This window comes from Euprymna scolopes, chromosome 18 (assembly GCF_053919585.1).
Source record: "Euprymna scolopes isolate OS-2025 chromosome 18, ASM5391958v1, whole genome shotgun sequence".
Classification (NCBI taxonomy): domain Eukaryota; kingdom Metazoa; phylum Mollusca; class Cephalopoda; order Sepiida; family Sepiolidae; genus Euprymna; species Euprymna scolopes.
In genome coordinates this window covers 128,144,021-128,166,554 of record NC_136499.1, presented here as the reverse complement: position 1 = coordinate 128,166,554, position 22,534 = coordinate 128,144,021, and the positions used below count along the sequence as shown (strand labels likewise).

The 22,534-nt window shown below is 36.0% G+C and overlaps 70 non-coding genes and 7 pseudogenes across 70 annotated transcripts; all 77 read right to left on the bottom strand.

Annotated features, from left to right (window-relative positions):
• Nucleotides 1-1,913: 1,913 nt before the first annotated feature.
• Nucleotides 1,914-2,032, bottom strand: LOC145300387 (5S ribosomal RNA). Its single transcript, XR_013872612.1, has one exon. It is a non-coding gene; the product is annotated as a 5S ribosomal RNA (ribosomal RNA).
• Nucleotides 2,033-2,183: 151 nt separating this feature from the next.
• LOC145299545 (5S ribosomal RNA) lies at nucleotides 2,184-2,302 on the bottom strand. Its single transcript, XR_013871798.1, has one exon. It is a non-coding gene; the product is annotated as a 5S ribosomal RNA (ribosomal RNA).
• Nucleotides 2,303-2,454: 152 nt separating this feature from the next.
• Nucleotides 2,455-2,573, bottom strand: LOC145299286 (5S ribosomal RNA). The gene has a single exon (XR_013871549.1). It is a non-coding gene; the product is annotated as a 5S ribosomal RNA (ribosomal RNA).
• Nucleotides 2,574-2,722: 149 nt separating this feature from the next.
• Nucleotides 2,723-2,841, bottom strand: LOC145298884 (5S ribosomal RNA). The gene has a single exon (XR_013871152.1). It is a non-coding gene; the product is annotated as a 5S ribosomal RNA (ribosomal RNA).
• Nucleotides 2,842-2,991: 150 nt separating this feature from the next.
• On the bottom strand, nucleotides 2,992-3,110 carry LOC145299285 (5S ribosomal RNA). The gene has a single exon (XR_013871548.1). It is a non-coding gene; the product is annotated as a 5S ribosomal RNA (ribosomal RNA).
• A 148-nt stretch (nucleotides 3,111-3,258) lies between these two features.
• Nucleotides 3,259-3,377, bottom strand: LOC145299284 (5S ribosomal RNA). Its single transcript, XR_013871547.1, has one exon. It is a non-coding gene; the product is annotated as a 5S ribosomal RNA (ribosomal RNA).
• A 150-nt stretch (nucleotides 3,378-3,527) lies between these two features.
• Nucleotides 3,528-3,646, bottom strand: LOC145300038 (5S ribosomal RNA). The gene has a single exon (XR_013872276.1). It is a non-coding gene; the product is annotated as a 5S ribosomal RNA (ribosomal RNA).
• Nucleotides 3,647-3,795: 149 nt separating this feature from the next.
• LOC145299283 (5S ribosomal RNA) lies at nucleotides 3,796-3,914 on the bottom strand. Its single transcript, XR_013871546.1, has one exon. It is a non-coding gene; the product is annotated as a 5S ribosomal RNA (ribosomal RNA).
• A 151-nt stretch (nucleotides 3,915-4,065) lies between these two features.
• Nucleotides 4,066-4,184, bottom strand: LOC145299281 (5S ribosomal RNA). The gene has a single exon (XR_013871544.1). It is a non-coding gene; the product is annotated as a 5S ribosomal RNA (ribosomal RNA).
• Nucleotides 4,185-4,335: 151 nt separating this feature from the next.
• LOC145301053 (5S ribosomal RNA) lies at nucleotides 4,336-4,454 on the bottom strand. The gene has a single exon (XR_013873255.1). It is a non-coding gene; the product is annotated as a 5S ribosomal RNA (ribosomal RNA).
• A 152-nt stretch (nucleotides 4,455-4,606) lies between these two features.
• Nucleotides 4,607-4,725, bottom strand: LOC145301052 (5S ribosomal RNA). Its single transcript, XR_013873254.1, has one exon. It is a non-coding gene; the product is annotated as a 5S ribosomal RNA (ribosomal RNA).
• A 152-nt stretch (nucleotides 4,726-4,877) lies between these two features.
• On the bottom strand, nucleotides 4,878-4,996 carry LOC145299280 (5S ribosomal RNA). The gene has a single exon (XR_013871543.1). It is a non-coding gene; the product is annotated as a 5S ribosomal RNA (ribosomal RNA).
• Nucleotides 4,997-5,145: 149 nt separating this feature from the next.
• Nucleotides 5,146-5,264, bottom strand: LOC145298873 (5S ribosomal RNA). The gene has a single exon (XR_013871141.1). It is a non-coding gene; the product is annotated as a 5S ribosomal RNA (ribosomal RNA).
• Nucleotides 5,265-5,415: 151 nt separating this feature from the next.
• On the bottom strand, nucleotides 5,416-5,534 carry LOC145299279 (5S ribosomal RNA). Its single transcript, XR_013871542.1, has one exon. It is a non-coding gene; the product is annotated as a 5S ribosomal RNA (ribosomal RNA).
• Nucleotides 5,535-5,682: 148 nt separating this feature from the next.
• On the bottom strand, nucleotides 5,683-5,801 carry LOC145299713 (5S ribosomal RNA). The gene has a single exon (XR_013871961.1). It is a non-coding gene; the product is annotated as a 5S ribosomal RNA (ribosomal RNA).
• Nucleotides 5,802-5,951: 150 nt separating this feature from the next.
• On the bottom strand, nucleotides 5,952-6,070 carry LOC145299278 (5S ribosomal RNA). The gene has a single exon (XR_013871541.1). It is a non-coding gene; the product is annotated as a 5S ribosomal RNA (ribosomal RNA).
• A 149-nt stretch (nucleotides 6,071-6,219) lies between these two features.
• On the bottom strand, nucleotides 6,220-6,338 carry LOC145299431 (5S ribosomal RNA). Its single transcript, XR_013871688.1, has one exon. It is a non-coding gene; the product is annotated as a 5S ribosomal RNA (ribosomal RNA).
• A 151-nt stretch (nucleotides 6,339-6,489) lies between these two features.
• LOC145301051 (5S ribosomal RNA) lies at nucleotides 6,490-6,608 on the bottom strand. Its single transcript, XR_013873253.1, has one exon. It is a non-coding gene; the product is annotated as a 5S ribosomal RNA (ribosomal RNA).
• A 151-nt stretch (nucleotides 6,609-6,759) lies between these two features.
• On the bottom strand, nucleotides 6,760-6,878 carry LOC145300345 (5S ribosomal RNA). Its single transcript, XR_013872572.1, has one exon. It is a non-coding gene; the product is annotated as a 5S ribosomal RNA (ribosomal RNA).
• A 149-nt stretch (nucleotides 6,879-7,027) lies between these two features.
• On the bottom strand, nucleotides 7,028-7,146 carry LOC145299712 (5S ribosomal RNA). The gene has a single exon (XR_013871960.1). It is a non-coding gene; the product is annotated as a 5S ribosomal RNA (ribosomal RNA).
• A 150-nt stretch (nucleotides 7,147-7,296) lies between these two features.
• Nucleotides 7,297-7,415, bottom strand: LOC145301189 (5S ribosomal RNA). Its single transcript, XR_013873390.1, has one exon. It is a non-coding gene; the product is annotated as a 5S ribosomal RNA (ribosomal RNA).
• A 149-nt stretch (nucleotides 7,416-7,564) lies between these two features.
• On the bottom strand, nucleotides 7,565-7,683 carry LOC145299430 (5S ribosomal RNA). Its single transcript, XR_013871687.1, has one exon. It is a non-coding gene; the product is annotated as a 5S ribosomal RNA (ribosomal RNA).
• A 151-nt stretch (nucleotides 7,684-7,834) lies between these two features.
• Nucleotides 7,835-7,953, bottom strand: LOC145300824 (5S ribosomal RNA). Its single transcript, XR_013873035.1, has one exon. It is a non-coding gene; the product is annotated as a 5S ribosomal RNA (ribosomal RNA).
• Nucleotides 7,954-8,104: 151 nt separating this feature from the next.
• LOC145300110 (5S ribosomal RNA) lies at nucleotides 8,105-8,223 on the bottom strand. The gene has a single exon (XR_013872345.1). It is a non-coding gene; the product is annotated as a 5S ribosomal RNA (ribosomal RNA).
• A 151-nt stretch (nucleotides 8,224-8,374) lies between these two features.
• On the bottom strand, nucleotides 8,375-8,493 carry LOC145300932 (5S ribosomal RNA). The gene has a single exon (XR_013873139.1). It is a non-coding gene; the product is annotated as a 5S ribosomal RNA (ribosomal RNA).
• A 149-nt stretch (nucleotides 8,494-8,642) lies between these two features.
• Nucleotides 8,643-8,761, bottom strand: LOC145299717 (5S ribosomal RNA). The gene has a single exon (XR_013871965.1). It is a non-coding gene; the product is annotated as a 5S ribosomal RNA (ribosomal RNA).
• A 151-nt stretch (nucleotides 8,762-8,912) lies between these two features.
• LOC145301223 (5S ribosomal RNA) lies at nucleotides 8,913-9,032 on the bottom strand. The gene has a single exon (XR_013873424.1). It is a non-coding gene; the product is annotated as a 5S ribosomal RNA (ribosomal RNA).
• Nucleotides 9,033-9,184: 152 nt separating this feature from the next.
• On the bottom strand, nucleotides 9,185-9,304 carry LOC145301330 (5S ribosomal RNA; annotated as a pseudogene).
• A 148-nt stretch (nucleotides 9,305-9,452) lies between these two features.
• LOC145299540 (5S ribosomal RNA) lies at nucleotides 9,453-9,571 on the bottom strand. Its single transcript, XR_013871793.1, has one exon. It is a non-coding gene; the product is annotated as a 5S ribosomal RNA (ribosomal RNA).
• Nucleotides 9,572-9,722: 151 nt separating this feature from the next.
• LOC145301032 (5S ribosomal RNA) lies at nucleotides 9,723-9,841 on the bottom strand. Its single transcript, XR_013873234.1, has one exon. It is a non-coding gene; the product is annotated as a 5S ribosomal RNA (ribosomal RNA).
• A 152-nt stretch (nucleotides 9,842-9,993) lies between these two features.
• Nucleotides 9,994-10,112, bottom strand: LOC145301341 (5S ribosomal RNA; annotated as a pseudogene).
• Nucleotides 10,113-10,263: 151 nt separating this feature from the next.
• Nucleotides 10,264-10,382, bottom strand: LOC145301284 (5S ribosomal RNA). The gene has a single exon (XR_013873482.1). It is a non-coding gene; the product is annotated as a 5S ribosomal RNA (ribosomal RNA).
• Nucleotides 10,383-10,531: 149 nt separating this feature from the next.
• Nucleotides 10,532-10,650, bottom strand: LOC145300529 (5S ribosomal RNA). Its single transcript, XR_013872746.1, has one exon. It is a non-coding gene; the product is annotated as a 5S ribosomal RNA (ribosomal RNA).
• A 151-nt stretch (nucleotides 10,651-10,801) lies between these two features.
• On the bottom strand, nucleotides 10,802-10,920 carry LOC145301329 (5S ribosomal RNA; annotated as a pseudogene).
• Nucleotides 10,921-11,072: 152 nt separating this feature from the next.
• LOC145299276 (5S ribosomal RNA) lies at nucleotides 11,073-11,191 on the bottom strand. The gene has a single exon (XR_013871540.1). It is a non-coding gene; the product is annotated as a 5S ribosomal RNA (ribosomal RNA).
• Nucleotides 11,192-11,336: 145 nt separating this feature from the next.
• On the bottom strand, nucleotides 11,337-11,455 carry LOC145299999 (5S ribosomal RNA). Its single transcript, XR_013872239.1, has one exon. It is a non-coding gene; the product is annotated as a 5S ribosomal RNA (ribosomal RNA).
• A 152-nt stretch (nucleotides 11,456-11,607) lies between these two features.
• On the bottom strand, nucleotides 11,608-11,726 carry LOC145299275 (5S ribosomal RNA). Its single transcript, XR_013871539.1, has one exon. It is a non-coding gene; the product is annotated as a 5S ribosomal RNA (ribosomal RNA).
• Nucleotides 11,727-11,878: 152 nt separating this feature from the next.
• LOC145301076 (5S ribosomal RNA) lies at nucleotides 11,879-11,997 on the bottom strand. Its single transcript, XR_013873277.1, has one exon. It is a non-coding gene; the product is annotated as a 5S ribosomal RNA (ribosomal RNA).
• A 154-nt stretch (nucleotides 11,998-12,151) lies between these two features.
• Nucleotides 12,152-12,270, bottom strand: LOC145301207 (5S ribosomal RNA). Its single transcript, XR_013873408.1, has one exon. It is a non-coding gene; the product is annotated as a 5S ribosomal RNA (ribosomal RNA).
• Nucleotides 12,271-12,422: 152 nt separating this feature from the next.
• LOC145299274 (5S ribosomal RNA) lies at nucleotides 12,423-12,541 on the bottom strand. Its single transcript, XR_013871538.1, has one exon. It is a non-coding gene; the product is annotated as a 5S ribosomal RNA (ribosomal RNA).
• A 151-nt stretch (nucleotides 12,542-12,692) lies between these two features.
• LOC145300360 (5S ribosomal RNA) lies at nucleotides 12,693-12,811 on the bottom strand. The gene has a single exon (XR_013872586.1). It is a non-coding gene; the product is annotated as a 5S ribosomal RNA (ribosomal RNA).
• Nucleotides 12,812-12,959: 148 nt separating this feature from the next.
• LOC145299273 (5S ribosomal RNA) lies at nucleotides 12,960-13,078 on the bottom strand. The gene has a single exon (XR_013871537.1). It is a non-coding gene; the product is annotated as a 5S ribosomal RNA (ribosomal RNA).
• Nucleotides 13,079-13,226: 148 nt separating this feature from the next.
• LOC145299272 (5S ribosomal RNA) lies at nucleotides 13,227-13,345 on the bottom strand. Its single transcript, XR_013871536.1, has one exon. It is a non-coding gene; the product is annotated as a 5S ribosomal RNA (ribosomal RNA).
• Nucleotides 13,346-13,493: 148 nt separating this feature from the next.
• Nucleotides 13,494-13,612, bottom strand: LOC145299271 (5S ribosomal RNA). Its single transcript, XR_013871535.1, has one exon. It is a non-coding gene; the product is annotated as a 5S ribosomal RNA (ribosomal RNA).
• Nucleotides 13,613-13,761: 149 nt separating this feature from the next.
• On the bottom strand, nucleotides 13,762-13,881 carry LOC145301428 (5S ribosomal RNA; annotated as a pseudogene).
• A 151-nt stretch (nucleotides 13,882-14,032) lies between these two features.
• LOC145299269 (5S ribosomal RNA) lies at nucleotides 14,033-14,151 on the bottom strand. Its single transcript, XR_013871533.1, has one exon. It is a non-coding gene; the product is annotated as a 5S ribosomal RNA (ribosomal RNA).
• A 150-nt stretch (nucleotides 14,152-14,301) lies between these two features.
• LOC145299579 (5S ribosomal RNA) lies at nucleotides 14,302-14,420 on the bottom strand. Its single transcript, XR_013871831.1, has one exon. It is a non-coding gene; the product is annotated as a 5S ribosomal RNA (ribosomal RNA).
• Nucleotides 14,421-14,571: 151 nt separating this feature from the next.
• On the bottom strand, nucleotides 14,572-14,690 carry LOC145300215 (5S ribosomal RNA). Its single transcript, XR_013872448.1, has one exon. It is a non-coding gene; the product is annotated as a 5S ribosomal RNA (ribosomal RNA).
• A 149-nt stretch (nucleotides 14,691-14,839) lies between these two features.
• Nucleotides 14,840-14,958, bottom strand: LOC145299539 (5S ribosomal RNA). The gene has a single exon (XR_013871792.1). It is a non-coding gene; the product is annotated as a 5S ribosomal RNA (ribosomal RNA).
• A 151-nt stretch (nucleotides 14,959-15,109) lies between these two features.
• On the bottom strand, nucleotides 15,110-15,228 carry LOC145299657 (5S ribosomal RNA). Its single transcript, XR_013871907.1, has one exon. It is a non-coding gene; the product is annotated as a 5S ribosomal RNA (ribosomal RNA).
• A 151-nt stretch (nucleotides 15,229-15,379) lies between these two features.
• Nucleotides 15,380-15,498, bottom strand: LOC145300847 (5S ribosomal RNA). The gene has a single exon (XR_013873057.1). It is a non-coding gene; the product is annotated as a 5S ribosomal RNA (ribosomal RNA).
• A 152-nt stretch (nucleotides 15,499-15,650) lies between these two features.
• On the bottom strand, nucleotides 15,651-15,769 carry LOC145301283 (5S ribosomal RNA). Its single transcript, XR_013873481.1, has one exon. It is a non-coding gene; the product is annotated as a 5S ribosomal RNA (ribosomal RNA).
• A 149-nt stretch (nucleotides 15,770-15,918) lies between these two features.
• Nucleotides 15,919-16,037, bottom strand: LOC145300804 (5S ribosomal RNA). The gene has a single exon (XR_013873015.1). It is a non-coding gene; the product is annotated as a 5S ribosomal RNA (ribosomal RNA).
• Nucleotides 16,038-16,188: 151 nt separating this feature from the next.
• LOC145301156 (5S ribosomal RNA) lies at nucleotides 16,189-16,307 on the bottom strand. Its single transcript, XR_013873357.1, has one exon. It is a non-coding gene; the product is annotated as a 5S ribosomal RNA (ribosomal RNA).
• Nucleotides 16,308-16,459: 152 nt separating this feature from the next.
• On the bottom strand, nucleotides 16,460-16,578 carry LOC145299268 (5S ribosomal RNA). The gene has a single exon (XR_013871532.1). It is a non-coding gene; the product is annotated as a 5S ribosomal RNA (ribosomal RNA).
• A 145-nt stretch (nucleotides 16,579-16,723) lies between these two features.
• LOC145299997 (5S ribosomal RNA) lies at nucleotides 16,724-16,842 on the bottom strand. The gene has a single exon (XR_013872237.1). It is a non-coding gene; the product is annotated as a 5S ribosomal RNA (ribosomal RNA).
• A 152-nt stretch (nucleotides 16,843-16,994) lies between these two features.
• LOC145300214 (5S ribosomal RNA) lies at nucleotides 16,995-17,113 on the bottom strand. The gene has a single exon (XR_013872447.1). It is a non-coding gene; the product is annotated as a 5S ribosomal RNA (ribosomal RNA).
• Nucleotides 17,114-17,263: 150 nt separating this feature from the next.
• Nucleotides 17,264-17,382, bottom strand: LOC145301185 (5S ribosomal RNA). The gene has a single exon (XR_013873386.1). It is a non-coding gene; the product is annotated as a 5S ribosomal RNA (ribosomal RNA).
• Nucleotides 17,383-17,536: 154 nt separating this feature from the next.
• On the bottom strand, nucleotides 17,537-17,655 carry LOC145301430 (5S ribosomal RNA; annotated as a pseudogene).
• A 152-nt stretch (nucleotides 17,656-17,807) lies between these two features.
• LOC145299267 (5S ribosomal RNA) lies at nucleotides 17,808-17,926 on the bottom strand. The gene has a single exon (XR_013871531.1). It is a non-coding gene; the product is annotated as a 5S ribosomal RNA (ribosomal RNA).
• Nucleotides 17,927-18,078: 152 nt separating this feature from the next.
• LOC145301113 (5S ribosomal RNA) lies at nucleotides 18,079-18,197 on the bottom strand. Its single transcript, XR_013873314.1, has one exon. It is a non-coding gene; the product is annotated as a 5S ribosomal RNA (ribosomal RNA).
• Nucleotides 18,198-18,345: 148 nt separating this feature from the next.
• Nucleotides 18,346-18,464, bottom strand: LOC145299266 (5S ribosomal RNA). Its single transcript, XR_013871530.1, has one exon. It is a non-coding gene; the product is annotated as a 5S ribosomal RNA (ribosomal RNA).
• Nucleotides 18,465-18,615: 151 nt separating this feature from the next.
• On the bottom strand, nucleotides 18,616-18,734 carry LOC145299544 (5S ribosomal RNA). The gene has a single exon (XR_013871797.1). It is a non-coding gene; the product is annotated as a 5S ribosomal RNA (ribosomal RNA).
• A 148-nt stretch (nucleotides 18,735-18,882) lies between these two features.
• On the bottom strand, nucleotides 18,883-19,001 carry LOC145299265 (5S ribosomal RNA). The gene has a single exon (XR_013871529.1). It is a non-coding gene; the product is annotated as a 5S ribosomal RNA (ribosomal RNA).
• A 149-nt stretch (nucleotides 19,002-19,150) lies between these two features.
• On the bottom strand, nucleotides 19,151-19,270 carry LOC145301427 (5S ribosomal RNA; annotated as a pseudogene).
• A 151-nt stretch (nucleotides 19,271-19,421) lies between these two features.
• LOC145300767 (5S ribosomal RNA) lies at nucleotides 19,422-19,540 on the bottom strand. The gene has a single exon (XR_013872978.1). It is a non-coding gene; the product is annotated as a 5S ribosomal RNA (ribosomal RNA).
• A 149-nt stretch (nucleotides 19,541-19,689) lies between these two features.
• LOC145300213 (5S ribosomal RNA) lies at nucleotides 19,690-19,808 on the bottom strand. The gene has a single exon (XR_013872446.1). It is a non-coding gene; the product is annotated as a 5S ribosomal RNA (ribosomal RNA).
• A 151-nt stretch (nucleotides 19,809-19,959) lies between these two features.
• Nucleotides 19,960-20,078, bottom strand: LOC145300211 (5S ribosomal RNA). The gene has a single exon (XR_013872444.1). It is a non-coding gene; the product is annotated as a 5S ribosomal RNA (ribosomal RNA).
• Nucleotides 20,079-20,226: 148 nt separating this feature from the next.
• On the bottom strand, nucleotides 20,227-20,345 carry LOC145299264 (5S ribosomal RNA). Its single transcript, XR_013871528.1, has one exon. It is a non-coding gene; the product is annotated as a 5S ribosomal RNA (ribosomal RNA).
• Nucleotides 20,346-20,494: 149 nt separating this feature from the next.
• Nucleotides 20,495-20,614, bottom strand: LOC145301425 (5S ribosomal RNA; annotated as a pseudogene).
• A 151-nt stretch (nucleotides 20,615-20,765) lies between these two features.
• On the bottom strand, nucleotides 20,766-20,884 carry LOC145300766 (5S ribosomal RNA). Its single transcript, XR_013872977.1, has one exon. It is a non-coding gene; the product is annotated as a 5S ribosomal RNA (ribosomal RNA).
• Nucleotides 20,885-21,033: 149 nt separating this feature from the next.
• On the bottom strand, nucleotides 21,034-21,152 carry LOC145300210 (5S ribosomal RNA). The gene has a single exon (XR_013872443.1). It is a non-coding gene; the product is annotated as a 5S ribosomal RNA (ribosomal RNA).
• Nucleotides 21,153-21,303: 151 nt separating this feature from the next.
• On the bottom strand, nucleotides 21,304-21,422 carry LOC145300209 (5S ribosomal RNA). The gene has a single exon (XR_013872442.1). It is a non-coding gene; the product is annotated as a 5S ribosomal RNA (ribosomal RNA).
• Nucleotides 21,423-21,571: 149 nt separating this feature from the next.
• LOC145299538 (5S ribosomal RNA) lies at nucleotides 21,572-21,690 on the bottom strand. The gene has a single exon (XR_013871791.1). It is a non-coding gene; the product is annotated as a 5S ribosomal RNA (ribosomal RNA).
• A 151-nt stretch (nucleotides 21,691-21,841) lies between these two features.
• Nucleotides 21,842-21,961, bottom strand: LOC145300562 (5S ribosomal RNA). The gene has a single exon (XR_013872777.1). It is a non-coding gene; the product is annotated as a 5S ribosomal RNA (ribosomal RNA).
• Nucleotides 21,962-22,110: 149 nt separating this feature from the next.
• Nucleotides 22,111-22,229, bottom strand: LOC145300176 (5S ribosomal RNA). Its single transcript, XR_013872411.1, has one exon. It is a non-coding gene; the product is annotated as a 5S ribosomal RNA (ribosomal RNA).
• Nucleotides 22,230-22,380: 151 nt separating this feature from the next.
• On the bottom strand, nucleotides 22,381-22,499 carry LOC145300208 (5S ribosomal RNA). The gene has a single exon (XR_013872441.1). It is a non-coding gene; the product is annotated as a 5S ribosomal RNA (ribosomal RNA).
• Between the last annotated feature and the right edge of the window lie 35 nt (nucleotides 22,500-22,534).

Sequence of the window (22,534 nt, the reverse complement as noted above, 5' to 3'; positions counted from 1 at the left end):
AATAATGGACAGTCAATTATTCCCCCACTAACAAACAATCATGAGGTTGCTTGCACGGCAACTGACAAGGCTAATCTGCTTGCCAGTCGGTTTGCCTCAAACTCCACACTGAACTCGGTACACCACTCACTCCTTGATTTTCCTCTGCGAACAGACGCCACACTTGACGACTTGAAAATCACCCCTTCTCAGGTACATGCTATTATAAAAAACCTAGACACCTCTAAAGCATGTGGACCAGATCTCATCCCGGCTGTGCTATTAAAAAAATGCTCTGCCGAGGTTGCTCCAGTTCTGTCCAAACTTTACAATAAATGCCTTAACGAATCTTGTTTTCCCGACTGCTGGAAAACCGCCTCTGTGGTACCAGTCTTCAAGAATTCTGGTGAAAGAACTGACCCACTAAATTATCGCCCCATTAGCCTCCTCCCGCTTTTCGCCAAAATATTTGAGTCCTTAGTTAATAAAGCCCTAGTCCAGCACCTAACAGCTGCTAAACTCCTGACTGACAAACAATATGGATTCAGGCAAGCCCGTTCAACAGCAGATATCTTAACTGTAGTTTCTGAACGTATATACCGTTCATTGGATAAAACAGGGGAGGGTAGAGCGGTGGCCCTTGATATATCTAAGGCTTTTGACAGGGTATGGCACGATGGTCTTCTAAGGAAAATTAGATCATATGGAATCACTGGAAGAATTCATAAAGTAATTAAATCCTTCTTAAGTAATAGAAAAATCAAAGTTGTCCTCGACGGACGTACATCCAAACAATATGACATAAATGCGGGAGTGCCTCAGGGGTCTATCCTTGGACCTCTATTGTTCCTGATATTCATAAACGACCTCCCTGATAATATTGTTTCGGAGATGGGTATATTTGCCGATGACACCACTCTCTATAACAGATATGAGGGGAAAACAAATGAACACATATCCAAGAAAATGGCAGAAACACTAGAGGATGACCTCCAATCCGTAGTGGAATGGGGACAAAAATGGTTGGTCTCATTCAATGCTGCTAAGACTAAGCTTGTTTCCTTCAAGAAAACCTTCTCTACCACCAATAGCAATGGCCAAGAACACATTGCCTGAAAGTACTTCTTTTAAACTCCTCGGCCTAACGTTTACAGGGAATATGAACTGGAATAGATACATTGAGAGCATTGCCAAGGCTGCTACAAGGAAGGTTGGCTCCCTCTACCGTGCTAGAAAACTACTTACGCCTGCCAGTATCCTATACCTCTATAAGGCAACCATTCGCCCATGTATGGAGTACTGTTGTCACATCTGGGCTGGTGCATCTGCTGCTTGTCTCTCGCTCCTGGACAGGGTTCAAAAAAGAGTCGCAAACCTGATAGGTCCTGAACTGTCATCTGGGCTTCAACCTCTGTCCCATCGACGAGATGTTGCATCCCTCTGCCTGTTCTACAAATACTTTAATGGTGAATGCTCTGACGAACTGCAAACACTTGTACCTCCCCGACGTAACTACCCCCGACAAACCCGACAAGCTACTAAGTCTCATCCCTTTACAGTGGAGATCCCTAGGTGCAAGAAAGCCTTTTACTCCAATAGTTTCTTCCCCAGAACTGCGGGTCTTTGGAACTCCCTTCCGGGATTCTGCTTTCCCAACTGCAATGATATGCAGAAGTTCAAGTGTAATGTTAACAAACATCTTTCTACTCTTCTCCCTTCATAATGACCCCGCTAATTAATTCCCTAATAGTAGCCACCTGCTTCAAAGTGGCACTGTGCCTTGTTTGGGGTGAAAATTGAATAAAAAAAAAAAAAAAATATTTATTTACCAAATCTGATAATTTAATGATATTTTGTTTTTTGTTTTTTTTATCTAATATTTTACATTAAAATCGAACGCATTTTTATGAGTTTTTCCAAAAATTCAGGGGAAATGCTTACAGCACCTGGTATTCCCAAGCGGTCACCCATCTAAGTACTGACCAGGCTCTACGTTGCTTAACTTCGGGGATCGGACGAGACCCGGTGTTTTCAACGTGATATGGCCGTAAGCGAAGACGTGCGATAATTTTAACTATTACAATTTCAATATTTATTTACCAAATCTGATGATTTAATGATATTTTGTTTTTTGTTTTTTTATCTAATATTTTACATTAAAATCGAACGCATTTTTATGAGTTTTTCCAAAAATTCAGGAAAAATGCTTACAGCACCTGGTATTCCCAAGCGGTCACCCATCTAAGTACTGACCAGGCTCTACATTGCTTAACTTCGGGGATCGGACGAGAACCGGTGTTTTCAACGTGATATGGCCGTAAGCGAAGACGTGCCATAATTTTAACTATTACAATTTCAATATTTATTTACCAAATCTGATAATGTAATGATATTTTGTTTTTTGTATTTTTTATCTAATATTTTACATTAAAATCGAACGCATTTTTATGAGTTTTTCCAAAAATTCAGGGGAAATGCTTACAGCACCTGGTATTCCCAAGCGGTCACCCATCTAAGTACTGACCAGGCTCTACGTTGCTTAACTTCGGGGATCGGACGAGAACCGGTGTTTTCAACGTGATATGGCCGTAAGCGAAGACGTGCCATAATTTTAACTATTACAATTTCAATATTTATTTACCAAATCTGATAATTTAATGATACTTTATTTGTTTTTTTTACCTAATATTTTACATTAAAATCTAACGCATTTTTATGAGTTTTTCCAAAAATTCAGGGGAAATGCTTACAGCACCTGGTATTCCCAAGTGGTCACCCATCTAAGTACTGACCAGGCTCTACGTTGCTTAACTTCGGGGATCGGACGAGAACCGGTGTTTTCAACGTGATATGGCCGTAAGCAAAGACGTGCCATAATTTTAACTATTACAATTTCAATATTTATTTACCAAATCTGATAATGTAATGATATTTTTTTTGTTGTTTTTTATCTAATATTTTACATTAAAATCGAACGCATTTTTATGAGTTTTTCCAAAAATTCAGGGGAAATGCTTACAGCACCTGGTATTCCCAAGCGGTCACCCATCTAAGTACTGACCAGGCTCTACGTTGCTTAACTTCGGGGATCGGACGAGAACCGGTGTTTTCAACGTGATATGGCCGTAAGCGAAGAAGTGCGATAATTTTAACTATTACAATTTAAATATTTATTTACCAAATCTGATAATTTAATGATATTTATTTGTTTTTTTTACCTAATATTTTACATTAAAATCGAACGCATTTTTATGAGTTTTTCCAAAAATTCAGGGGAAATGCTTACAGCACCTGGTATTCCCAAGCGGTCACCCATCTAAGTACTGACCAGGCTCTACGTTGCTTAACTTCGGGGATCGGACGAGAACCGGTGTTTTCAACGTGATATGGCCGTAAGCGAAGACGTGCCATAATTTTAACTATTACAATTTAAATATTTATTTACCAAATCTGATAATGTAATGATATTTTTTTTGTTGTTTTTTATCTAATATTTTACATTAAAATCGAACGCATTTTTATGAGTTTTTCCAAAAATTCAGGGGAAATGCTTACAGCACCTGGTATTCCCAAGCGGTCACCCATCTAAGTACTGACCAGGCTCTACGTTGCTTAACTTCGGGGATCGGACGAGAACCGGTGTTTTCAACGTGATAGGGCCGTAAGCGAAGAAGTGCAATAATTTTAACTATTACAATTTCAATATTTATTTACCACATCTGATAATTTAATGATACCTTATTTGTTTTTTTTACCTAATATTTTACATTAAAATCGAACGCATTTTTATGAGTTTTTCCAAAAACTCAGGGGAAATGCTTACAGCACCTGGTATTCCCAAGCGGTCACCCATCTAAGTACTGACCAGGCTCTACGTTGCTTAACTTCGGGGATCGGACGAGAACCGGTGTTTTCAACGTGATATGGCCGTAAGCGAAGACGTGCCATAATTTTAACTATTACAATTTCAATATTTATTTACCAAATCTGATAATGTAATGATATTTTGTTTTTTGTTTTTTTATCTAATATTTTACATTAAAATCGAACGCATTTTTATGAGTTTTTCCAAAAATTCAGGGGAAATGCTTACAGCACCTGGTATTCCCAAGCGGTCACCCATCTAAGTACTGACCAGGCTCTACGTTGCTTAACTTCGGGGATCGGACGAGAACCGGTGTTTTCAACGTGATATGGCCGTAAGCGAAGACGTGCCATAATTTTAACTATTACAATTTCAATATTTATTTACCAAATATGATAATGTAATGATATTTTGTTTTTTGTTTTTTTATCTAATATTTTACATTAAAATCGAACGCATTTTTATGAGTTTTTCCAAAAATTCAGGGGAAATGCTTACAGCACCTGATATTCCCAAGCGGTCACCCATCTAAGTACTGACCAGGCTCTACGTTGCTTAACTTCGGGGATCGGCCGAAAACCGGTGTTTTCAACGTGATATGGCCGTAAGCGAAGACGTGCCATAATTTTAACTATTACAATTTTAATATTTATTTACCAAATCTGATAATGTAATGATATTTTGTTTTTTGTATTTTTTATCTAATATTTTACATTAAAATCGAACGTATTTTTATGAGTTTTTCCAAAAATTCAGGGGAAATGCTTACAGCACCTGATATTCCCAAGCGGTCACCCATCTAAGTACTGACCAGGCTCTACGTTGCTTAACTTCGGGGATCGGCCGAAAACCGGTGTTTTCAACGTGATATGGCCGTAAGCGAAGACGTGCCATAATTTTAACTATTACAATTTTAATATTTATTTACCAAATCTGATAATGTAATGATATTTTGTTTTTTGTTTTTTTTATCTAATATTTTACATTAAAATCGAACGCATTTTTATGAGTTTTTCCAAAAATTCAGGGGAAATGCTTACAGCACCTGGTATTCCCAAGCGGTCACCCATCTAAGTACTGACCAGGCTCTACGTTGCTTAACTTCGGGGATCGGACGAGAACCGGTGTTTTCAACGTGATATGGCCGTAAGCAAAGAAGTGCGATAATTTTAACTATTACAATTTCAATATTTATTTACCAAATCTGATAATTTAATGATACTTTATTTGTTTTTTTTACCTAATATTTTACATTAAAATCTAACGCATTTTTATGAGTTTTTCCAAAAATTCAGGGGAAATGCTTACAGCACCTGGTATTCCCAAGTGGTCACCCATCTAAGTACTGACCAGGCTCTACGTTGCTTAACTTCGGGGATCGGACGAGAACCGGTGTTTTCAACGTGATATGGCCGTAAGCAAAGACGTGCCATAATTTTAACTATTACAATTTCAATATTTATTTACGAAATCTGATAATGTAATGATATTTTGTTTTTTGTTTTTTTATCTAATATTTTACATTAAAATCGAACGCATTTTTATGAGTTTTTCCAAAAATTCAGGGGAAATGCTTACAGCACCTGGTATTCCCAAGCGGTCACCCATCTAAGTACTGACCAGGCTCTACGTTGCTTAACTTCGGGGATCGGACGAGAACCGGTGTTTTCAACGTGATATGGCCGTAAGCGAAGAAGTGCGATAATGTTAACTATTACAATTTCAATATTTATTTACCAAATCTGATAATTTAATGATATTTATTTGTTTTTTTTACCTAATATTTTACATTAAAATCGAACGCATTTTTATGAGTTTTTCCAAAAATTCAGGGGAAATGCTTACAGCACCTGGTATTCCCAAGCGGTCACCCATCTAAGTACTGAACAGGCTCTACGTTGCTTAACTTCGGGGATCGGACGAGAACCGGTGTTTTCAACGTGATATGGCCGTAAGCGAAGACGTGCCATAATTTTAACTATTACAATTTCAATATTTATTTACCAAATCTGATAATGTAATGATATTTTTTTTGTTGTTTTTTATCTAATATTTTACATTAAAATCGAACGCATTTTTATGAGTTTTTCCAAAAATTCAGGGGAAATGCTTACAGCACCTGGTATTCCCAAGCGGTCACCCATCTAAGTACTGACCAGGCTCTACGTTGCTTAACTTCGGGGATCGGACGAGAACCGGTGTTTTCAACGTGATATGGCCGTAAGCGAAGAAGTGCAATAATTTTAACTATTACAATTTCAATATTTATTTACCACATCTGATAATTTAATGATACCTTATTTGTTTTTTTTACCTAATATTTTACATCAAAATCGAACGCATTTTTATGAGTTTTTCCAAAAATTCAGGGGAAATGCTTACAGCACCTGGTATTCTCAAGCGGTCACCCATCTAAGTACTGACCAGGCTCTACGTTGCTTAACTTCGGGGATCGGACGAGAACCGGTGTTTTCAACGTGATATGGCCGTAAGCGGAGACGTGCCATAATTTTAACTATTACAATTTCAATATTTATTTACCAAATCGGATAATGTAATGATATTTTGTTTTTTGTTTTTTTATCTAATATTTTACATTAAAATCGAACGCATTTTTATGAGTTTTTCCAAAAATTCAGGGGAAATGCTTACAGCACCTGATATTCCCAAGCGGTCACCCATCTAAGTACTGACCAGGCTCTACGTTGCTTAACTTCGGGGATCGGCCGAAAACCGGTGTTTTCAACGTGATATGGCCGTAAGCGAAGACGTGCCATAATTTTAACTATTACAATTTTAATATTTATTTACCAAATCTGATAATGTAATGATATTTTGTTTTTTGTTTTTTTATCTAATATTTTACATTAAAATCGAACGCATTTTTATGAGTTTTTCCAAAAATTCAGGGGAAATGCTTACAGAACCTGGTATTCCCAAGCGGTCACCCATCTAAGTACTGACCAGGCTCTACGTTGCTTAACTTCGGGGATCGGACGAGAACCGGTGTTTTCAACGTGATATGGCCGTAAGCGAAGACGTGCAATAATTTTAACTATTACAATTTCAATATTTATTTACCAAATCTGATAATTTAATGATACTTTATTTGTATTTTTTACCTAATATTTTACATTAAAATCGAACGCATTTTTATGAGTTTTTCCAAAAATTCAGGGGAAATGCTTACAGCACCTGGTATTCCCAAGCGGTCACCCATCTAAGTACTGAACAGGCTCTACGTTGCTTAACTTCGGGGATCGGACGAGAACCGGTGTTTTCAACGTGATATGGCCGTAAGCGAAGACGTGCCATAATTTTAACTATTACAATTTCAATATTTATTTACCAAATCTGATAATGTAATGATATTTTGTTTTTTGTTTTTTATCTAATATTTTACATTAAAATCGAACGCATTTTTATGAGTTTTTCCAAAAATTCAGGGGAAATGCTTACAGCACCTGGTATTCCCAAGCGGTCACACATCTAAGTACTGACCAGGCTCTACGTTGCTTTACTTCGGGGATCGGACGAGAACCGGTGTTTTCAACGTAATATGGCCGTAAGCGAAGACGTGCCATAATTTTAACTATTACAATTTCAATATTTATTTACCAAATCTGATAATTTAATGATAATTTATTTGTTTTTTTTACCTAATATTTTACATTAAAATCGAACGCATTTTTATGAGTTTTTCCAAAAATTCAGGGGAAATGCTTACAGCACCTGGTATTCTCAAGCGGTCACCCATCTAAGTACTGACCAGGCTCTACGTTGCTTAACTTCGGGGATCGGACGAGAACCGGTGTTTTCAACGTGATATGGCCGTAAGCGGAGACGTGCCATATTTTTAACTATTACAATTTCAATATTTATTTACCAAATCGGATAATGTAATGATATTTTGTTTTTTGTTTTTTTATCTAATATTTTACATTAAAATCGAACGCATTTTTATGAGTTTTTCCAAAAATTCAGGGGAAATGCTTACAGCACCTGGTATTCCCAAGCGGTCACTCATCTAAGTACTGAACAGGCTCTACGTTGCTTAACTTCGGGGATCGGACGAGAACCGGTGTTTTCAACGTGATATGGCCGTAAGCGAAGACGTGCCATAATTTTAACTATTACAATTTTAATATTTATTTACCAAATCTGATAATGTAATGATATTTTTTTTTTTGTTTTTTTATCTAATATTTTACATTAAAATCGAACGCATTTTTATGAGTTTTTCCAAAAATTCAGGGGAAATGCTCACAGCACCTGGTATTCCCAAGCGGTCACCCATCTAAGTACTGACCAGGCTCTACGTTGCTTAACTTCGGGGATCGGACGAGAACCGGCGTTTTCAACGTGATATGGCCGTAAGCGAAGACGTGCAATAATTTTAACTATTACAATTTCAATATTTATTTACCAAATCTGATAATGTAATGATATTTTGTTTTTTGTTTTTTTATCTAATATTTTACATTAAAATCGAACGCATTTTTATGAGTTTTTCCAAACATTCAGGGGAAATGCTTACAGCACCTGGTATTCCCAAGCGGTCACCCATCTAAGTACTGACCAGGCTCTACGTTGCTTTACTTCGGGGATCGGACGAGAACCGGTGTTTTCAACGTTATATGGCCGTAAGCGAAGAAGTGCCATAATTTTAACTATTACAATTTCAATATTTATTTACCAAATCTGATAATTTAATGATACTTTATTTGTTTTTTTTACCTAATATTTTACATTAAAATCGAACGCATTTTTATGAGTTTTTCCAAAAATTCAGGGGAAATGCTTACAGCACCTGGTATTCCCAAGCGGTCACCCATCTAAGTACTGACCAGGCTCTACGTTGCTTAACTTCGGGGATCGGACGAGAACCGGTGTTTTCAACGTGACATGGCCGTAAGCGGAGACGTGCCATAATTTTAACTATTACAATTTCAATATTTATTTACCAAATCGGATAATGTAATGATATTTTGTTTTTTGTTTTTTTATCTAATATTTTACATTAAAATCGAACGCATTTTTATGAGTTTTTCCAAAAATTCAGGGGAAATGCTTACAGCACCTGATATTCCCAAGCGGTCACCCATCTAAGTACTGACCAGGCTCTACGTTGCTTAACTTCGGGGATCGGACGAAAACCGGTGTTTTCTAACGTGATATGGCCGTAAGCGAAGACGTGCCATAATTTTAACTATTACAATTTTAATATTTATTTACCAAATCTGATAATGTAATGATATTTTGTTTTTTGTTTTTTTTATCTAATATTTTACATTAAAATCGAACGCATTTTTATGAGTTTTTCCAAAAATTCAGGGGAAATGCTTACAGCACCTGGTATTCCCAAGCGGTCACCCATCTAAGTAATGACCAGGCTTTACGTTGCTTAACTTCGGGGGATCGGACGAGAACCGGTGTTTTCAACGTGATATGGCCGTAAGCGAAGACGTGCAATAATTTTCACTATTACAATTTCAATATTTATTTACCAAATCTGATAATTTAATGATACTTTATTTGTTTTTTTATCTAATATTTTACATTAAAATCGAACGCATTTTTATGAGTTTTTCCAAAAATTCAGGGGAAATGCTTACAGCACCTGGTATTCCCAAGCGGTCACCCATCTAAGTACTGACCAGGCTCTACGTTGCTTAACTTCGGGGATCGGACGAGAACCGGCGTTTTCAACGTGATATGGCCGTAAGCGAAGACGTGCAATAATTTTAACTATTACAATTTCAATATTTATTTACCAAATCTGATAATGTAATGATATTTTGTTTTTTGTTTTTTTATCTAATATTTTACATTAAAATCGAAAGCATTTTTATGAGTTTTTCCAAAAATTCAGGGGAAATGCTTACAGCACCTGGTATTCCCAAGCGGTCACCCATCTAAGTACTGACCAGCTTCTACGTTGCTTAACTTCGGGGATCGGACGAGAACCGGTGTTTTCAACGTGATATGGCCGTAAGCGAAGACATGCCATAATTTTAACTATTAAAATTTTAATATTTATTTACCAAATCTGATAATGTAATGATATTTTGTGTTTTGTTTTTTTTATCTAATATTTTACATTAAAATCGAACGCATTTTTATGAGTTTTTCCAAAAATTCAGGGGAAATGCTTACAGCACCTGGTATTCCCAAGCGGTCACCCATCTAAGTACTGACCAGGCTCTACGTTGCTTAACTCCGGGGATCGGACGACAACCGGTGTTTTCAACCTGATATGGCCGTAAGCGAAGACGTGCCATAATTTTAACTATTACAATTTCAATATTTATTTACCAAATCTGATAATGTAATGATATTTTGTTTTTTGTTTTTTTATCTAATATTTTACATTAAAATCGAACGCATATTTATGAGTTTTTCCAAAAATTCAGGGGAAATGCTTACAGCACCTGGTATTCCCAAGCGGTCACCCATCTAAGTACTGACCAGGCTCTACGTTGCTTAACTTATGGGATCAGACGAGAACCGGTGTTTTCAACGTGATATGGCCGTAGGCGAAGAAGTGCCATAATTTTAACTATTACAATTTAAATATTTATTTACCAAATCTGATAATTTAATGATACTTTATTTGTTTTTTTTACCTAATATTTTACATTAAAATCGAACGCATTTTTATGAGTTTTTCCAACAATTCAGGGGAAATGCTTACAGCACCTGGTATTCCCAAGCGGTCACCCATCTAAGTACTGACAAGGCTCTACGTTGCTTAACTTCGGGGATCGGACGAGAACCGGTGTTTTCAACGTGATATGGCCGTAAGCGAAGACGTGCCATAATTTTAACTATTACAATTTCAATATTTATTTACCAAATCTGATAATGTAATGATATTTTGTTTTTTGTTTTTTTATCTAATATTTTACATTAAAATCGAACGCATTTTTATGCGTTTTACCAAAAATTCAGGGGAAATGCTTAAAGCACCTGGCATTCCCAAGCGGTCACCCATCTAAGTACTGACCAGGCTCTACGTTGCTTAACTTCGGGGATCGGACGAGACCCGGTGTTGTCAACCTGATATGGCAGTTAGCGAAGACGTGCCATAATTTTAACTATTACAATTTCAATATTTATTTACCAAATCTGATAATGTAATGATATTTTGTTTTTTGTTTTTTTTACCTAATATTTTACATTAAAATCGAACGCATTTTTATGAGTTTTTCCAAAAATTCAGGGGAAATGCTTACAGCACCTGGTATTCCCAAGCGGTCACCCATCTAAGTACTGACCAGGCTCTACGTTGCTTAACTTCGGGGATCGGACGAGAACCGGTGTTTTCAACGTGATATGGCCGTAAGCGAAGACGTGCCATAATTTTAACTATTACAATTGCAATATTTATTTACCAAATCTGATAATGTAATGATATTTTGTTTTTTTTATCTAATATTTTACATTAAAATCGAACGCATTTTTATGAGTTTTTCCAAAAGTTCAGGGGAAATGCTTACAGCACCTGGTATTCCCAAGCGGTCACCCATCTAAGTACTGACCAGGCTCTACGTTGCTTAACTTCGGGGATCGGACGAGAACCGGTGTTTTCAACGTGATATGGCAGTAAGCGAAGACGTGCCATAATTTTAACTATTACAATTTCAATATTTATTTACCAAATCTGATAATGTAATGATATTTTGTTTTTTGTTTTTTTTACCTAATATTTTACATTAAAATCGAACGCATTTTTATGAGTTTTTCCAAAAATTCAGGGTAAATGCTTACAGCACCTGGTATTCCCAAGCGGTCACCCATCTAAGTACTGACCAGGCTCTACGTTGCTTAACTTCGGGGATCGGACGAGAACCGGTGTTTTCAACGTGATATGGCCGTAAGCGAAGACGTGCCATAATTTTAACTATTACAATTTCAATATTTATTTACCAAATCTGATAATGTAATGATATTTTGTTTTTTGTTTTTTTTATCTAATATTTTACATTAAAATCGAACGCATTTTTATGAGTTTTTCCAAAAATTCAGGGGAAATGCTTACAGCACCTGGTATTCCCAAGCGGTCACCAATCTAAGTACTGACCAGGCTCTACGTTGCTTAACTTCGGGGATCGGACGAGAACCGGTGTTTTCAACGTGATATGGCAGTAAGCGAATACGTGCCATAATTTTAACTATTACAATTTCAATATTTATTTACCAAATCTAATAATGTAATGATATTTTGTTTTTTGTTTTTTTTGTACCTAATATTTTACATTAAAATCGAACGCATTTTTATGAGTTTTTCCAAAAATTCAGGGGAAATGCTTACAGCACCTGGTATTCCCAAGCGGTCACCCATCTACGTACTGAACAGGCTCTACGTTCCTTAACTTCGGGGATCGGACGAGAACCGGTGTTTTCAACGTGATATGGCCGTAAGCGAAGACGTGCCATAATTTTAACTATTACAATTTTAATATTTATTTACCAAATCTGATAATGTAATGATATTTTGTTTTTTGTATTTTTTATCTAATATTTTACATTAAAATCGAACGCATTTTTATGAGTTTTTCCAAAACTTCAGGGGAAATGCTTACAGCACCTGGTATTCCCAAGCGGTCACCCATCTAAGTACTGACCAGGCTCTACGTTGCTTAACTTCGGGGATCGGACGAGAACCGGTGTTTTCAACGTGATATGGCCGTAAGCGAAGACGTGCCATAATTTTAACTATTACAATTTCAATATTTATTTACCAAATCTGATAATGTAATGATATTTTGTTTTTTGTTTTTTTATCTAATATTTTACATTAAAATCGAACGCATTTTTATGAGTTTTTCCAAAAATTCAGGGGAAATGCTTACAGCACCTGGTATTCCCAAGCGGTCACCCATCTAAGTACTGATCAGGCTCTACGTTGCTTAACTTCGGGGATCGGACAAGAACCGGTGTTTTCAACGTGATATGGCCGTAAGCGAAGAAGTGCCATAATTTTAACTATTACAATTTCAATATTTGTTTACCAAATCTGATAATTTAATGATACTTTATTTGTTTTTTTTACCTAATATTTTACATTAAAATCGAACGCATTTTTATGAGTTTTTCCAAACATTTAGGGAAATGCTTACAGCACCTGGTATTCCCAAGCGGTCACCCATCTAAGTACTGACCAGGCTCTACGTTGCTTAACTTCGGGGATCGGACGAGAACCGGTGTTTTCAACGTGATATGGCCGTAAGCGAAGACGTGCCATAATTTTAACTATTACAATTTTAATATTTATTTACCAAATCTGATAATTTAATGATACTTTATTTGTTTTTTTACCTAATATTTTACATCAAAATCGAACGCATTTTTATGAGTTTTTCCAAAAACTCAGGGGAAATGCTTACAGCACCTGGTATTCCCAAGCGGTCACCCATCTAAGTACTGACCAGGCTCTACGTTGCTTAACTTCGGGGATCGGACGAGAACCGGTGTTTTCAACGTGATATGGCCGTAAGCGAAGAAGTGCGATAATTTTAACTATTACAATTTCAATATTTATTTACCAAATCTGATAATTTAATGATACTTTATTTGTTTTTTTTACCTAATATTTTACATTAAAATCGAACGCATTTTTTAAGTTTTTCCAAAAATTCAGGGGAAATGCTTACAGCACCTGGTATTCCCAAGCGGTCACCCATCTAAGTACTGACCAGGCTCTACGTTGCTTAACTTCGGGGATCGGACGAGAACCGGTGTTTTCAACGTGATATGGCCGTAAGCTAAGAAGTGCCATAATTTTAACTATTACAATTTCAATATTTATTTACCAAATCTGATAATTTAATGATACTTTATTTGTTTTTTTTACCTGATATTTTACATTAAAATCGAACGCATTTTTATGAGTTTTTCAAAACATTCAGCGGAAATGCTTACAGCACCTGGTATTCCCAAGCGGTCACCCATCTAAGTACTGACCAGGCTTTACGTTGATTAAATTCGGGGGATCGGACGAGAACCGGTGTTTTCAACGTGATATGGCCGTAAGCGAAGACGTGCGATAATTTTAACTATTACAATTTCAATATTTATTTACCAAATCTGATAATGTAATGATATTTTGTTTTTTGTTTTTTTATCTAATATTCTACATTAAAATCGAACGCATTTTTATGCGTTTTTCCAAATATTCAGGGGAAATGCTTACAGCACCTGGTATTCCCAAGCGGTCACCCATCTAAGTACTGACCAGGCTCTACGTTGCTTAACTTCGGGGATCGGACGAGAACCGGTGTTTTCAACGTGATATGGCCGTAAGCGAAGAAGCGCGATAATTTTAACTATTACAATTTCAATATTTATTTACCAAATCTGATAATTTAATGATACTTTATTTGTTTTTTTTTACCTAATATTTTACATCAAAATCGAACGCATTTTTATGAGTTTTTCCAAAAATTCAGGGGAAATGCTTACAGCACCTGGTATTCCCAAGCGGTCACCTATCTAAGTACTAACCAGGCTCTACGTTGCTTAACTTCGGGGATCGGACGAGAACCGGTGTTTTCAACGTGATATGGCCGTAAGCGAAGACGTGCCATAATTTTAACTATTACAATTTTAATATTTATTTACCACATCTGATAATGTAATGATATTTTGTTTTTTGTTTTTTTATCTAATATTTTACATTAAAATCGAACGCATTTTTATGAGTTTTTCCAAAAATTCAGGGGAAATGCTTACAGCACCTGGTATTCCCAAGCGGTCACCTATCTAAGTACTGACCAGGCTCTACGTTGCTTAACTTCGGGGATCGGACGAGAACCGGTGTTTTCAACGTGATATGGCCGTAAGCGAAGACGTGCCATAATTTTAACTATTACAATTTCAATATTTATTTACCAAATCTGATAATTTAATTATACTTTATTTGTTTGTTTTATCTAATATTTTACATTAAAATCGAACGCATTTTTATGAGTTTTTCCAAAAATTCAGGGGAAATGCTTACAGCACCTGGTATTCCCAAGCGGTCACCCATCTAAGTACTGACCAGGCTCTACGTTGCTTAACTTCGGGGATCGGACGAGAACCGGTGTTTTCAACGTGATATAGCCGTAAGCGAAGACGTGCCATAATTTTAACTATTACAATTTCAATATTTATTTACCAAATCTGATAATGTAATGATATTTTGTTTTTTGTTTTTTTATCTAATATTTTACATTAAAATCGAACGCATTTTTATGCGTTTTTCCAAAAATTCAGGGGAAATGCTTACAGCACCTGGTATTCCCAAGCGGTCACCCATCTAAGTACTGACCAGGTTCTACGTTGCTTAACTTCGGGGATCGGACGAGAACCGGTGTTTTCAACGTGATATGGCCGTAAGCGAAGACGTGCCATAATTTTAACTATTACAATTTTAATATTTATTTACCAAATCTGATAATGTAATGATATTTTGTTTATTGTTTTTTTATCTAATATTTTACATTAAAATCGAACGCATTTTTATGAGTTTTTCCAAAAATTCAGGGGAAATGCTTACAGCACCTGGTATTCCCAAGCGGTCACCCATCTAAGTACTGACCAGGCTCTACGTTGCTTAACTCCGGGGATCGGACGAGAACCGGTGTTTTCAACCTGATATGGCCGTAAGCGAAGACGTGCCATAATTTTAACTATTACAATTTCAATATTTATTTACCAAATCTGATAATGTAATGATATTTTGTTTTTTGTTTTTTTTATCTAATATTTTACATTAAAATCGAACGCATATTTATGAGTTTTTCCAAAAATTCAGGGGAAATGCTTACAGCACCTGGTATTCCCAAGCGGTCACCCATCTAAGTACTGACCAGGCTCTACGTTGCTTAACTTATGGGATCAGACGAGAACCGGTGTTTTCAACGTGATATGGCCGTAGGCGAAGAAGTGCAATAATTTTAACTATTACAATTTCAATATTTATTTACCAAATCTGATAATTTAATGATACTTTATTTGTTTTTTTTACCTAATATTTTACATTAAAATCGAACGCATTTTTATGAGTTTTTCCAACAATTCAGGGGAAATGCTTACAGCACCTGGTATTCCCAAGCGGTCACCCATCTAAGTACTGACAAGGCTCTACGTTGCTTAACTTCGGGGATCGGACGAGAACCGGTGTTTTCAACGTGATATAGCCGTAAGCGAAGACGTGCCATAATTTTAACTATTACAATTTCAATATTTATTTACCAAATCTGATAATGTAATGATATTTTGTTTTTTGTTTTTTTATCTAATATTTTACATTAAAATTGAACGCATTTTTATGCGTTTTACCAAAAATTCAGGGGAAATGCTTAAAGCACCTGGTATTCCCAAGCGGTCACCCATCTAAGTACTGACCAGGCTCTACGTTGCTTAACTTCGGGGATCGGACGAGACCCGGTGTTGTCAACCTGATATGGCAGTAAGCGAAGACGTGCCATAATTTTAACTATTACAATTTCAATATTTATTTACCAAATCTGATAATGTAATGATATTTTGTTTTTTGTTTTTTTTACCTAATATTTTACATTAAAATCGAACGCATTTTTATGAGTTTTTCCAAAAATTCAGGGGAAATGCTTACAGCACCTGGTATTCCCAAGCGGTCACCCATCTAAGTACTGACCAGGCTCTACGTTGCTTAACTTCGGGGATCGGACGAGAACCGGTGTTTTCAACGTGATATGGCCGTAAGCGAAGACGTGCCATAATTTTAACTATTACAATTTCAATATTTATTTACCAAATCTGATAATGTAATGATATTTTGTTTTTTCTATCTAATATTTTACATTAAAATCGAACGCATTTTTATGAGTTTTTCCAAAAGTTCAGGGGAAATGCTTACAGCACCTGGTATTCCCAAGCGGTCACCCATCTAAGTACTGACCAGGCTCTACGTTGCTTAACTTCGGGGATCGGACGAGAACCGGTGTTTTCAACGTGATATGGCAGTAAGCGAAGACGTGCCATAATTTTAACTATTACAATTTCAATATTTATTTACCAAATCTGATAATGTAATGATATTTTGTTTTTTGTTTTTTTTACCTAATATTTTACATTAAAATCGAACGCATTTTTATGAGTTTTTCCAAAAATTCAGGGGAAATGCTTACAGCACCTGGTATTCCCAAGCGGTCACCTATCTAAGTACTGACCAGGCTCTACGTTGCTTAACTTCGGGGATCGGACGAGAACCGGTGTTTTCAACGTGATATGGCCGTAAGCGAAGAAGCGCGATAATTTTAACTATTACAATTTCAATATTTATTTACCAAATCTGATAATTTAATTATACTTTATTTGTTTTTTTTTACCTAATATTTTACATTAAAATCGAACGCATTTTTATGAGTTTTTCCAAAAATTCAGGGGAAATGCTTACAGCACCTGGTATTCCCAAGCGGTCACCAATCTAAGTACTGACCAGGCTCCACGTTGCTTAACTTCGGGGATCGGACGAGAACCGGTGTTTTCAACGTGATATGGCAGTAAGCGAAGACGTGCCATAATTTTAACTATTACAATTTCAATATTTATTTACCAAATCTAATAATGTAATGATATTTTGTTTTTTGTTTTTTTTGTACCTAATATTTTACATTAAAATCGAACGCATTTTTATGAGTTTTTCCAAAAATTCAGGGGAAATGCTTACAGCACCTGGTATTCCCAAGCGGTCACCCATCTACGTACTGAACAGGCTCTACGTTCCTTAACTTAAGGGATCGGACGAGAACCGGTGTTTTCAACGTGATATGGCCGTAAGCGAAGACGTGCCATAATTTTAACTATTACAATTTTAATATTTATTTACCAAATCTGATAATGTAATGATATTTTGTTTTTTGTATTTTTTATCTAATATTTTACATTAAAATCGAACGCATTTTTATGAGTTTTTCCAAAACTTCAGGGGAAATGCTTACAGCACCTGGTATTCCCAAGCGGTCACCCATCTAAGTACTGACCAGGCTCTACGTTGCTTAACTTCGGGGATCGGACGAGAACCGGTGTTTTCAACGTGATATGGCCGTAAGCGAAGACGTGCCATAATTTTAACTATTACAATTTCAATATTTATTTACCAAATCTGATAATGTAATGATATTTTGTTTTTTGTTTTTTTTATCTAATATTTTACATTAAAATCGAACGCATTTTTATGAGTTTTTCCAAAAATTCAGGGGAAATGCTTACAGCACCTGGTATTCCCAAGCGGTCACTCATCTAAGTACTGATCAGGCTCTACGTTGCTTAACTTCGGGGATCGGACAAGAACCGGTGTTTTCAACGTGATATGGCCGTAAGCGAAGAAGTGCCATAATTTTAACTATTACAATTTCAATATTTGTTTACCAAATCTGATAATTTAATGATACTTTATTTGTTTTTTTTACCTAATATTTTACATTAAAATCGAACGCATTTTTATGAGTTTTTCCAAACATTCAGGGAAATGCTTACAGCACCTGGTATTCCCAAGCGGTCACCCATCTAAGTACTGACCAGGCTCTACGTTGCTTAACTTCGGGGATCGGACGAGAACCGGTGTTTTCAACGTGATATGGCCGTAAGCGAAGACGTGCCATAATTTTAACTATTACAATTTTAATATTTATTTACCAAATCTGATAATGTAATGATATTTTGTTTTCTGTTTTTTTATCTAATATTTTACATTAAAATCGAACGCATTTTTATGAGTTTTTCCAAAAATTCAGGGGAAATGCTTACAGCACCTGGTATTCCCAAGCGGTCACCCATCTAAGTACTGACCAGGCTCTACATTGCTTAACTTCGGGGATCGGACGAGAACCGGTGTTTTCAACGTGATATGGCCGTAAGCGAAGAAGTGCCATAATTTTAACTATTACAATTTCAATATTTATTTACCAAATCTGATAATTTAAAGATACTTTATTTGTTTTTTTACCTAATATTTTACATCAAAATCGAACGCATTTTTATGAGTTTTTCCAAAAACTCAGGGGAAATGCTTACAGCACCTGGTATTCCCAAGCGGTCACCCATCTAAGTACTGACCAGGCTCTACGTTGCTTAACTTCGGGGATCGGACGAGAACCGGTGTTTTCAACGTGATATGGCCGTAAGCGAAGAAGTGCGATAATTTTAACTATTACAATTTCAATATTTATTTACCAAATCTGATAATTTAATGATACTTTATTTGTTTTTTTTACCTAATATTTTACATTAAAATCGAACGCATTTTTATGAGTTTTTCAAAACATTCAGCGGAAATGCTTACAGCACCTGGTATTCCCAAGCGGTCACCCATCTAAGTACTGACCAGGCTTTACGTTGATTAAATTCGGGGGATCGGACGAGAACCGGTGTTTTCAACGTGATATGGCCGTAAGCGAAGACGTGCCATAATTTTAACTATTACAATTTCAATATTTATTTACCAAATCTGATAATGTAATGATATTTTGTTTTTTGTTTTTTTATCTAATATTCTACATTAAAATCGAACGCATTTTTATGCGTTTTTCCAAAAATTCAGGGGAAATGCTTACAGCACCTTGTATTCCCAAGCGGTCACCCATCTAAGTACTGACCAGGCTCTACGTTGCTTAACTTCGGGGATCGGACGAGAACCGGTGTTTTCAACGTGATATGACCGTAAGCGAAGAAGCGCGATAATTTTAACTATTACAATTTCAATATTTATTTACCAAATCTGATAATTTAATGATACTTTATTTGTTTTTTTTACCTAATATTTTACATCAAAATCGAACGCATTTTTATGAGTTTTTCCAAAAATTCAGGGGAAATGCTTACAGCACCTGGTATTCCCAAGCGGTCACCTATCTAAGTACTGACCAGGCTCTACGTTGCTTAACTTCGGGGATCGGACGAGAACCGGTGTTTTCAACGTGATATGGCCGTAAGCGAAGACGTGCCATAATTTTAACTATTACAATTTTAATATTTATTTACCACATCTGATAATGTAATGATATTTTGTTTTTTGTTTTTTTATCTAATATTTTACATTAAAATCGAACGCATTTTTATGAGTTTTTCCAAAAATTCAGGGGAAATGCTTACAGCACCTGGTATTCCCAAGCGGTCACCTATCTAAGTACTGACCAGGCTCTACGTTGCTTAACTTCGGGGATCGGACGAGAACCGGTGTTTTCAACGTGATATGGCCGTAAGCGAAGACGTGCCATAATTTTAACTATTACAATTTCAATATTTATTTACCAAATCTGATAATTTAATGATACTTTATTTGTTTTTTTTACCTAATATTTTACATTAAAATCGAACGCATTTTTTAAGTTTTTCCAAAAATTCAGGGGAAATGCTTACAGCACCTGGTATTCCCAAGCGGTCACCCATCTAAGTACTGACCAGGCTCTACGTTGCTTAACTTCGGGGATCGGACGAGAACCGGTGTTTTCAACGTGATATGGCCGTAAGCTAAGAAGTGCCATAATTTTAACTATTACAATTTCAATATTTATTTACCAAATCTGATAATTTAATGATACTTTATTTGTTTTTTTTACCTAATATTTTACATTAAAATCGAACGCATTTTTATGAGTTTTTCAAAACATTCAGCGGAAATGCTTACAGCACCTGGTATTCCCAAGCGGTCACCCATCTAAGTACTGACCAGGCTTTACGTTGATTAAATTCGGGGGATCGGACGAGAACCGGTGTTTTCAACGTGATATGGCCGTAAGCGAAGACGTGCCATAATTTTAACTATTACAATTTCAATATTTATTTACCAAATCTGATAATGTAATGATATTTTGTTTTTTGTTTTTTTATCTAATATTCTACATTAAAATCGAACGCATTTTTATGCGTTTTTCCAAAAATTCAGGGGAAATGCTTACAGCACCTTGTATTCCCAAGCGGTCACCCATCTAAGTACTGACCAGGCTCTACGTTGCTTAACTTCGGGGATCGGACGAGAACCGGTGTTTTCAACGTGATATGACCGTAAGCGAAGAAGCGCGATAATTTTAACTATTACAATTTCAATATTTATTTACCAAATCTGATAATTTAATGATACTTTATTTGTTTTTTTTACCTAATATTTTACATCAAAATCGAACGCATTTTTATGAGTTTTTCCAAAAATTCAGGGGAAATGCTTACAGCACCTGGTATTCCCAAGCGGTCACCTATCTAAGTACTGACCAGGCTCTACGTTGCTTAACTTCGGGGATCGGACGAGAACCGGTGTTTTCAACGTGATATGGCCGTAAGCGAAGACGTGCCATAATTTTAACTATTACAATTTTAATATTTATTTACCACATCTGATAATGTAATGATATTTTGTTTTTTGTTTTTTTATCTAATATTTTACATTAAAATCGAACGCATTTTTATGAGTTTTTCCAAAAATTCAGGGGAAATGCTTACAGCACCTGGTATTCCCAAGCGGTCACCTATCTAAGTACTGACCAGGCTCTACGTTGCTTAACTTCGGGGATCGGACGAGAACCGGTGTTTTCAACGTGATATGGCCGTAAGCGAAGACGTGCCATAATTTTAACTATTACAATTTCAATATTTATTTACCAAATCTGATAATTTAATTATACTTTATTTGTTTGTTTTATCTAATATTTTACATTAAAATCGAACGCATTTTTATGAGTTTTTCCAAAAATTCAGGGGAAATGCTTACAGCACCTGGTATTCCCAAGCGGTCACCCATCTAAGTACTGACCAGGCTCTACGTTGCTTAACTTCGGGGATCGGACGAGAACCGGTGTTTTCAACGTGATATAGCCGTAAGCGAAGACGTGCCATAATTTTAACTATTACAATTTCAATATTTATTTACCAAATCTGATAATGTAATGATATTTTGTTTTTTGTTTTTTCATCTAATATTTTACATTAAAATCGAACGCATTTTTATGCGTTTTTCCAAAAATTCAGGGGAAATGCTTACAGCACCTGGTATTCCCAAGCGGTCACCCATCTAAGTACTGACCAGGCTCTACGTTGCTTAACTTCGGGGGATCGGACGAGAACCGGTGTTTTCAACGTGATATGGCCGTAAGCGAAGAAGCGCGATAATTTTAACTATTACAATTTCAATATTTATTTACCAAATCTTATAATTTAATGATACTTTATTTGTTTTTTTTACCTAATATTTTACATTAAAATCGAACGCATTTTTATGAGTTTTTCCAAAAATTTAGGGGAAATGCTTACAGCACCTGGTATTCCCAAGCGGTCACCTATCTAAGTACTGACCCGGCTCTACGTTGCTTAACTTCGGGGATCGGACGAGAACCGGTGTTTTCAACGTGATATGGCCGTAAGCGCAGACGTGCCATAATTTTAACTATTACAATTTCAATATTTATTTACCACATCTGATAATGTAATGATATTTTGTTTTTTGTTTTTTTATCTAATATTTTACATTAAAATCGAACGCATTTTTATGAGTTTTTCCAAAAATTCAGGGGAAATGCTTACAGCACCTGGTATTCCCAAGCGGTCACCTATCTAAGTACTGACCAGGCTCTACGTTGCTTAACTTCGGGGATCGGACGAGAACCGGTGTTTTCAACGTGATATGGCCGTAAGCGAAGACGTGCCATAATTTTAACTATTACAATTTCA